General features: G+C 40.2%; 1 protein-coding gene across 1 annotated transcript in view; it reads left to right on the top strand.

Moving 5' to 3' along the window:
- The first annotated feature begins 3,510 nt into the window (after positions 1-3,510).
- Positions 3,511-10,574, top strand: part of ATG5 (autophagy related 5) — a 132,768-nt gene continuing 125,704 nt past the window's right edge. The window contains exon 1 of the mRNA XM_077780022.1: positions 3,511-3,771. The gene's annotated coding sequence lies outside the window, so the exon portion shown is untranslated. The remainder of the gene's footprint in view (positions 3,772-10,574) is intronic.

Below are 10,574 nucleotides of genomic sequence, written 5' to 3'. Positions count from 1 at the left end.
TGAATTGAATATTAGGGAATGTGTGGTGTATGGCAAATGGGGGAGAAGAGATCTGGGGGATAGCATTTAGGGGAAGAGGGGTCTGGTGGAGGATAGCATTTCAGGCAGCAGGACAGAGGGATCAACGGCACAGAAGTATGACATACGCTGAGTGCACAGAACTGCAGAAGGTTTGATACTATTAGAGTTTGAAGTGCAAGACAGGGAGTGCTGGGAAAGGAAGGAAGGAACCAATTGATCATGCTAAGAAAGTAAGAATTTTCCCAGAAGGAATCATTACAATGTTTTAAGTATCAGAGTGACATGGTTAGAGTGCATAATAGTGTACCAGAGCACTCCCTTATTTGCAGTTTCAATTTTCAGTTTTAGTTACCAGTGGTCAGTTGAGATCTGGAAGCAGATGATTCTCCTTCTGACATACCATCACAATAAGGTCAACGTAGCCTAATATTACATCACAATGCTTGATGATGTTCACTTCACTTCATCTCATCACGTAGGCATTTTGTCATTTCACATCATTATGAGAATGGTGAGTACACTACAGTATTTTGAGAGAGATCACATTCACATAACTTTTACTAGAGTATGATTGTTCTATTTTATTATTAGTTATTGTTAATCTCTTACCATGCCTAATTTATAAATGAAACTTTGTCATAGGTATGCATGTATAGGAAAAAACATAATATATATAGAGCTTAGTATACTATTTGTGGTTTCAGGTATCTGTCGGAGGGTGGGTCTTGGAATGTATTCCCTGTGGATAAGTGGGAATGACTGTAATCTACTCTGGTTGAAGTCAAAGGCAAATACAGATGGAGCAAGGCTGGAATCAGGGAGGCCAGTTAGTGAGGCTATCCTAATACCTAAAGTAAAAAATGATGAAGGATTTTAATAGGATGAGAGCACATTTTAACATGCCTATAGACTGAAAAAGAAATCAGAAGTGAGGGAAATTGGGGAGACAGGTTAACTGGTTGGAGCACAGTCAGAGGAGCTAGAAATGAAGTAGAAGAATTAAATATGACTTAACTAATTCATTCTCTGAAACTAGCAGGTTGAAGACAATAGAGAGTAAATGGGAACTTTGGGTCAGGAAGTAATGGCATGTTAGAGTTCATGGGGATAGTAGAGACAACTTAGAGTTTAGGAAAGCAAATTTAAGTGAATTTGGAGCAAAGAAAGTTGTGATCCCATGGCTTTGAACCTTACAAGTTGTAAGGCATACAAAAATGAAAACCAGACTTTATAAGTGCAGACCATTATAGTGAGAAGAAAAGAAAGCATGTTATTAACAGAGATTTCTCTGGAGTCTCTCCTTTCAATCAATAATTTTGGAGGACTTTATAAACAAGTTCACACAATTTAAACAGCTGCCTGAGAATCACCTAGAATGAGTTGAGGCTTGGGGGAAATGGTAAGATCAGTCAAAAAGAGCTCTTTATAAGTTACCTTCATAGAAAAAAAATTTGAAAGATATAGTGTCATTGACTGAGAGATGAGACATAATGTTAACAAATGTAAATGACAGGGAGCAAATATAGAATTCTTCTTATTTCCAAATTTTTGCTCAAGGAGAATAATCACAAGATGGGAAAGAGTACAACTATTTAATAGGGACAGTGATAACTGGACCAGATCCAGGAGAGAGGTATGTCATGTGAATAACGGCTGAAAGAACTGACTGACAGTCATTAGCTCAAGTGAGTTATGGAGTATTAGAGCTATATTTTTATATCTGGAGTGCTGTCTATTAGAGCAGGGGTTAGACATTTCTATTGCAGGTTGTAGGCACAAGGTTGGGAAAGGACAAGAGGAGAAAAGAAGAAAATAAAGTCAAAAGTTACAGGAAGCTGAATTTCAGCTCAACATAACAACTTTCTTCCTATTTGGTTCTCTATAGTTCCCCCCTCCCCCTGATTTTATTAGGAAATTTTCAAACACATACCAAGATTGAAAGAATCTTACAGTGAATGCCTATATACTCACCACCTAGATTCTATTAATAACATTTTACTGTACTCACTTGCATTATCACATATTTATCCATCTAACCATTCCTCTATCCATCCCTAAATCCATCTAATATTTTGGATATATTTCAGAGTAAATTTTATACAATTTTGGCTACCATTGGGAAAGTGAGTGTTCTGTGAAAGGGAGGCATAGACAAATGACCTCCAAAGGCTGAAGGAGCAGAGAGACTGAAGAAAAAGGCCTAAAGCCTAGCTTTATGAGAAATGGTTTATTAATGGATTTACTGACAGAAATACGTCTTGGGTGGCTTCAAGACCTCACCTCCTGTAAGACCTGCTTTTATAACCCTGGAGTCTGAGGAGTGTAGCATGGTTAAACAAAAAGAAAGAATGTATGTGTGAAGAATGTGCCCAAGAGGGCTTCAGGTCACAAAGTGTTCATCATGTTGATTTGTCCAAGATGAGGTTAGTCTAGTTCACCTGGTGGGACATCTTAATTACAAGATTTTTTCACAGAAGCTAATGACTGACTATTGGGTATGCTGCAGAGGGGATTTCTACATTGAGTAGGTGAAGTGGGCCAGACTACGGACTTCAAATTTTTGGATTGCCATCCATATCAAGAAATGACTTTGCATTCTTATCCAGTGTACACCATATATATACCAAAGTAAAAAAAATTCAGGAAACAATATTTACCCTTAACTGGTGTGAAGCATGCCAGTATTTTCTGCTATATTTCATTTAAAAATGCCAGTCATTACACACTAAATTGGATGACCCACCAATGGGTTGTGACTCATCATTTGAAAATCACTGGACTAGTCAATCTCCAAGAAGATTTTTCGTTTTTAACGAATCCTGTGGCTCCTACTAGGATTTCCCTAATCTTTCCAATAATGAGGAACTTCTTTTGAGTCTCAGCACAGCACTGTATTTACCTAGCATGTATGGCATGCATAATTAAGAGAAAGACGTTAAATGCCTGATTAAGACTTATGGATAGATAAGATTCAAACACGCTTTAGGAGTTTTTAAATTGTTCTTATTTTCACAAACAAACGTGTAGATATGCATTATTGGATGGACGAAAGGGCTTCAGTACTCATATGTTTCAGTTTTCTGTTAACTATGGCTATTAATCCCTGTTGTAGCTCCGACAAAGTTAAGATCGAATGAGGAAAAGAAAATGCTTTGAAAACTAACATTTTATTAGTATTATTCTGCGAAGCCAGAAAAGGGGATGCTGCGGTCAAGCTCTATGAGGCAGGGTCTCAGTATTTTTAAAACTCTCTATTTTACAGTATTGTACATAAGTCTCTCGAAACACCACTAACTAGGGGAAAGGCGTGAGACGCCCCTAATACGATGTTGACCGTAAACTTGCCAGGCGTTTGACTCCCTAGCCACACGCCCCGCTCCGTCTGCGCATGCTCTAGCGCAGCTCTGGCCTCCTCCCGGGATTGGGCGGAACGCGGAGGGTGGAGCGCAGGCCACGTGGGTGCCGTGACGTCATCTCTGGGCGCCGAGGGTGACTGGACTTGCTGTGGGCTTCCAAGGCCCCGCGGCGCTGCGGGTTGTATTGGCAAGGTATCGGAGGGCGGAAGTGCAGCAGGGCTCGGCTCCGACCTCCGCGCCGCTGCTTTCTGCGGCTGCGCGGGCTCTCGGGACTCCAGGCTCCCGCGCCTCTGCGGGACAGTGTATCAAGCCTCCTGCGCCGACGCCCTGCCAGACCGCGGGATCCGAGCGTCTTCTTCGGTGCAGGAAGCGAGAGAAGGAGCTGGCGTTTCTGGTGAGTGTGAGTGTGCGTTTGTGCGTGCCTGTCTCCGTCTTCCTAGGGTGGGGAAATGCCCGGAGGAGAAGGGTTGGGGAGGTGCCAGGTAGGTGTGGTAAGAAGGAGGGGCGAGTAGCCGGCGAGAGGAGCGCTCCCCCGGGCGGCGGTGGCTGGTTAAGGTGGTTCCTCCGGGGTAGGTGGGGATGGCCAGATGCCGCCCCCTCCGGGGACCTTGGGCAGGCCGGAGGGTGTAGCCTGTGTGATCTCTCTCCGGGAATCTGTCAGTTCCTTACTAAAGTAGGAAGCCTAAGGTCTTGTCGCAGCCTCTAGAGTTTATTTAGTTCGAGACGTGCATTTTTCGTAGAACAGTTATTTAAATCATAATTATTTCACAGGCACTTTGGTTCTGTCCTAATTTGGTGTGTGTTTTCTCCAGTTTATCTTCTCGACGGCATTAAGTCTCATTTTAATAATAGTATATTTAGTACTAACGAAGTCATTTTCTCTTGGCAAAGAACTTTCACATTCTTTATACTTTGGATTATTTTGAAATCATACCTGAAACTTGAGGAACGTAGGGAAACAGGGTTGGTTCTGGTTTTTTTCTGGTGAGCACAGCATGTCTTAAGCAACAGTCGGAACTCAGAGACTGTCAGACATCACTGAACTTCCAAGGCTGTCCAGAATCCACTTGATGAATCTCAAGGAGTCTTTTGGACTGGGTACTTGGATTTGAACTTAACTGTTTGTGATTTGCATAGATGGATTTGTTGGTTAAATTTCTAATTTGAAAGTAAAGATATTTGACTGAGGGTAGTAGTTGAGGGGAATTTTAGAGTTTTGTGCTAGATTTGAGCATGTGCTGTGATCTTCAAAGGTATGCTGGTTAGGGGCGCATCGGTGGCTCAGTCGGTTAAGCGTCCGACTTCGGCTCAGGTCATGATCTCACGGTTCGTGGGTTCGAACCCCGCATCGGTCTCTGTGCTGACAGCCAGCTCGGAGCCTGGAGCCTGTCTTCAGATTCTGTATCTCTGTCTCTCTCTGACCCTCCCCTGATCCCGCTCTCTCTCTCTCTCTCTCTCTCTCAAAAATAATAAAACATTAAAACATTAAAAAAAAAAAAACCAAAGGTATGCTGGTTAAAATGGGAAGGGGGGGCGGGGAGAGGGAATGAGCAGAATGGTACTATCTGGCTCTGACTCTTTAGAATAATGTCCATACCTCAAGTGTAGGTTTGCTTTATTAATTTAACAAATACTGAGTGCCTGTTATGTGCCAGGCACTGAACAAAAAGTAAATAAAACAATAAACAGTGAATAAAACAATAAAAACTCGTGCCATCATGAAGTTCACTTTGAGCATGTGAAGGGAAGGCATTAATATAAAAATTAATTTAAAAATATGTCAGGTGGTGAAAAGTGGTAGAGAGAAAAAATAAGGGGAACAAGGACTGTTGATGGCCTGCATAGGAAATTGCAGTGGTGGATTTAGAAAAGATGATATTTGAGCAGAGACCTAAAAGTGATAAAGAAGGGTTTCATGTGGATGTAGTGGAATGAGGCATCAGACCCACTACAAAGTCCCTGAGGCAGGAACTTATCTGCTAGTTTGGCTGGAACTGAGTGAGCAAAAACAGGGAGGAGTAGATAACCAGATCAGAATGGGTCCAGGTCATATACCACCTTGTAGGACTTTGTAAGAACTTTAGTTTTTACTTTGAATGAGATGATAGGGTTTGAGTAAAGGAGTAGACTGATCTGACTTGTGTTTAGAAGGATCTTTTTGTTTGCTATGTTGTCTGTTTGCAGGAAGGGCAGAAGTAGGCCATTTATCCAGGTGAAAGGTCAAGGTGACTTGAATCAGTGTGGTAATAGTGCAGATGGTGAGAAATAACCGAATTATGGACTTGTGTCTAAGCTAGAGCAATCAGGAATGAAGAAGGGTCAAGGATGAGTCCAAGATTTATGGCCTTAGCAACTAAAGAATAGTTACCACTTAGTGATTTGGGGAAGACCACAGAGTAACAGGGAGATAAGGAAGAAGGTCTGAAATCATTTTCTGTTTGGACATGCTAAATTTTCAAATGAAATGTCAATATTGTGTAATATATATAAAACTAGAGTTCAGAAGAGAAGTCCGGGTTGAAGATATAAATGTGGGAATTGTTAATGTAGAAATGATGTTTAAAGCCATGAGAGATCTCCAAAGGTGTAGTTCAAGGAATGAGTCCTGGTGCACTTCAACATTTGGAAGAATTGGAGAGAGTTAGGAACTATTCCCCCATGGGATTGGGCTGTTAATTAAAACCGGTTGATAACCACTGATAGTGGAACAGTAACAGGATAGAAGGAAATACAAAGCCAGTTCATTAGCTGCGAGAGAGTGAGGAAGGAGATATGAAAGTTAGCGGAGAGAGGCTATGAAATGGTGATCTAGGATGTGGGAGGATTAATGGAGTAGGGAAATGTAGGAACACTGGCCAGTACTCAGGGCCTACTTTTGAGGTCAGTGTTCATGAATTTAAAAGGAGACCAGCCAGCATAGATTACTTTTAGATGTTTTCAAATTTACTACTAATAGTTATTTGATATTTTAAGTAATTTCTAGGTAGTTGGGGATTTTGTCAGCAGAATAGCTTCAGGTAATAGGTTAGCCTTTCTTGGTTTGTGGCGTGAAAGAGATTAATCGTGCATTATGCTTTTATCATGTTGTGCTGTTGGCTGGGCACCTGCTTTTTTCCAGGCTTTGAATTAATTGCAGAGATTGCAGCAGTCAGGAAGTAGCCCCTGTCTACCAGAGCTTACTTCTAGTAGCCTGCATCATGGGTTGTGATTTCTATGCTTCCAAAACATTGCCTTCTAATTAGATGCATGGTGATGATAGTGTAGTGAGAGGGGAAAATATTCTTGTAAAATAATGAAATTTGCTGAATTTAAAGTTTATTTATTTTGAGAAAGAGAGAGAGAGACACACAGAGCAAGTATGCATGCAGTGTGCAAGAGGGGGAGGGGCAGAGAGAGAGAGCAAGAGAGAGAAAATCCTAAGCAGGTTCCACGCTGATGCAGGGCTCAGTCCCATGAACCTCGAGGTCATGACCTGAGCAGAGATCCAAAGTCAGACGCCCAACCAACTGAGGCACCCAGGCAACCCTGAAATTTTCTGAATTTAAAGTGTGATTGTATTGATTGGGAGAAGAGTTTAGCTGGAAAAATTTCTTAAGTAGCTGGTGTAACTTTTCAATTTATATATTTTCTGTAATTTCCAATCATTTAATAAAAATTCCAGATTCTGCTATGTGCTAACTAATGCCAGTATTGAAGATTCAAAGTAAATATGACTCCATTTCTGCTATTGGTGAACTGACGGTTCAGTGTGGGGAAGGGCAAGGGACAGATAAGATAAACATAACTGCAGTGCCTGGTTATAACATGCTATCATAGAGGTAATTAAATTGGAGATTCCTTAGTGGAAAGCTTTCTAAAAAGCTGATGGTGAGCTGACTCTTAAAAGAGGATTGAGAATTGGCCAAAAAGAAGAGGAAAGGATTTTAAACAGACAGGATGTGGAAGCATGAAGAAACCATGTATTAAATACATGCACCATTTACTTAGTGGTTACCAGGTGCTAAACACCCAACAGCCCTGTGAAATTAGAATTATCTTCAGTTTACAAATATGAGGTTCAAAGATGTCAGGTTTGTTATGCTAGGACACACGGCTTTTAGGTGGAAGTCTGGGTGTAAACCCATGTCAGTCTGATTTCAAAACTCCTTAACCATTAATCTGTATTGCCTGCTGTCCGCATTTAACTCTTCCCTGTCTTTGTTCCCTCAGCCAGTTTCTCATCAACTTCTATTCATTCTTCCTTGGAAAGACCTCAAATCTGTCTCTTATCTATCTACTACTACGAGTCTAGGCCAGGCACTCATTATTATATGCCTTAGTGCTGAAATTGCTTTCTGGCTACTCTCTCTTGGACGTGGGATCTCCTTTTGTGCACTACGGGGTAATTGTTTTTATTTCACCATATCAAACCTTCCAGGCTTTGTAGGTTGGATGAAATTGAGAACCCATGGTCTACGCTTTGGTGTGCTTCATGATTTTACATTTACAGATTTGACATTAAAGAAATAATTGCTTTTATTTCTCAGCAATTACTATGTGTCCAGTACCATGTCAAACACTTTATAGATTTTTTCCCCCTAGAACAACCTGGTATATTTTATAGGTAAGGAAATTGTAGTAAAGTGACTTGCCTAGGATCACAGGTGATATGAAAATATGTTGCAGTGTCAGCTCTTTCATTATCTACTACTCTTCCCAACTCAAAGTTTCCTAAAATATTGGTACACATATTGCTCTTGCACATTTTCGGCCTCTGTTGGTACCCTACTTGGAATATTTATCTTTATTTTGTATTCTACCTTTGGAATATTCTACCCATTCTTCTATATTCTATCCATCCTTCAAGTTCCATATTTTTAAAATTCTTCCCTGAACACTATAAGACATATTAATATTTTCCTTCTTCCTTTCTACCTTCCTTCATTATGAAAGCTTTCATAAAATAACATCTAATTATAACTATGGGCATTTGGAATTGGAAGGCATGTTGGCAACCAGTATGACATAAATGAAAGAATACGAGATCAGAAATTAGAGATGAAAGTTTTTTTAAATGTTTTAATTATTTTTGAGAGAGTGAAAGTGGGGGAGGGGCAGAGAGAGGGGGACATAAGATACAAAGGAGGCTCTGCGCTTCTGCCCAGTGTGAAGCTTGAACCCATGACTGCAGGATCATGACCTGAGCTGAAGTTGGATGCTCAGCCAGCTGAGCCACCCAGATACTCCCAAAATCTTTACTTATAAGTCCATAAGTGTAGTAGTAGAGGAAAAGTAAAAGTACAGTGAGAAAAGAAAGGTTTTACCTGAGTTATTCATAAAGGCTATTTTGAGTTGGGTCCTAAAGGATATTTAAGTCAGAAGACAAGGTAGGGAAGATTACTTTAGGGTTAAGAGCCACCAGCATGAGCAAAACCTTGGAAAAGATATGAAAGTGTGTGGTATGTTTAGTAAATTAGGAGATAATATCTTCTGGACAATGCCTGAGGTTTTAAAAGGTTGTTGTAATTGTTATTATCACTACCATCATCATCTCGTATGCTCTCAGCACCTGCCACAAAGTTGGGCATTTCAAATGATCAAATATTTATTGACACTCTATTGAATGTTAATAGCAATGTTCAATTTTGAGACACACTCTTGTTCTGTAAATTATGATAGACACTTCATAGCACCAAATTATAGGCATTATTCTAAGTGCTTTACATGTATTAATTTTCATATCTACTTTATGGGGTAAGTGCTGTTATTCACATTTTACTGATGAAAAAAACCGAGATACAGAGAAGTTGACTAACTTGAGGTCCCAGAGTAAGTGATAAAGCTAGATTTAGAATCCAGACAATCTGGCTCCATATTCTACATTTTGAACACCAACATTGTAATGCCTCTCAAGAGTTAAATTTTGATTTTCTGCCTCTATTTTAAAAAGGATGATCGAGGGACACCTGAGCAGCTCAGTCGGTTAAGCTTCCGTTTTTGGCTCAAGTCATGATCTTGCAGTTCATGAGTTCAAATTCTGCATTAAGCTCTGTGGTGACAGCTTTGAGGCTGGAACCTGCTTTGGATTCTGTGTCTCCCTCCCGTTCTACCTTCATTGTAGATGATTATTAATTAATATTGAAAGACTAACATTTTATGATTCTATAAATTTGGACCTGTGTATTCTGAGGCAGTTAGTATCCTTGTTTGAAGTTTTCAATAAATCTATTTAGAAGTTGCTGTGGTTTGGAAAATTTGTATTGACTACCACATTATGCCTTCAGCTCCCTTGGCTCAGTTAGCTCTTCCCTTGAGGTCCTGCAAGGAATATATACGTAAGAAACAGTGGTATATGGGAAATAAGCTATTCATTTATCTTTCACCAGTTATGTATCTAAAGTTTTACCTCTGAACTTTGGTAAAGTCTTCTAATCCAGCCCAGTTTACCAAAATTTTGCAGTGGAATTGTAGGTACCAAACCAATTAAAGATAAGTCCATACTTCTATCATTGTTGGGCAGTCTCCCAGAAACAAAGAGAAAAGGGAGACATTTGCTATTTTTATTGTTCCTGACACATGAAAGGAGAAAGCAGAACATCCCATAGAAAGAAATAGCAGCATGGTCAATGGCAGAGTAGAGGGGAGAGGAGGAAGCCATACCCAAATGCATATTTGTATTTATGGTGACCCCTGCCTGTTAAGAAACAAGGCTCAAATGGTATCTTGGAATCTGACAAATCAGATTATTATTCTTTCTTGAGATGATAGTGGCTGGAAAAAAGGGAAGAACTTGTAGAAATAGCTTTTCCTTAGGTGGCTGTACCCATTTTAATTTTTCGTTTTCTTTTGAATTATACTGTTTATGTATTTTTCTGAGGCAGAAAAATTATCCTGTATGACAATATTGATAGTGACTTTCAACTTTAACATTGTATTTAAATGTTCTTAAAATCTTTTAAGAAAGTAGCTCTTTGCCTCATTTTTTTTTCTTCCTGAGCAAGAGAGGAATCTACGTTGTAGCCAATGGTTAATTGGATGCATGGTGGTTACCCTGCTTACCACCTTTGTGTTAGATTCTGCCAGAGTCTAGCTCCGGCCAGGTCCAGGGTCCCTGAAGGATGGATGGTGCTGGCGAGGGAGGGATGAAAGAGGCGCGAGATTCTTTCTGGTCACCAGCCAGGCCTCTCGCACTGAGACTCAGCTTTATTTTATGATTTA

This window comes from Crocuta crocuta, unplaced genomic scaffold (genome assembly GCF_008692635.1).
Source record: "Crocuta crocuta isolate KB4526 unplaced genomic scaffold, BGI_CrCroc_1.0 scaffold147, whole genome shotgun sequence".
Classification (NCBI taxonomy): domain Eukaryota; kingdom Metazoa; phylum Chordata; class Mammalia; order Carnivora; family Hyaenidae; genus Crocuta; species Crocuta crocuta.
This window is presented reverse-complemented; position numbering and strand designations above follow the sequence as displayed.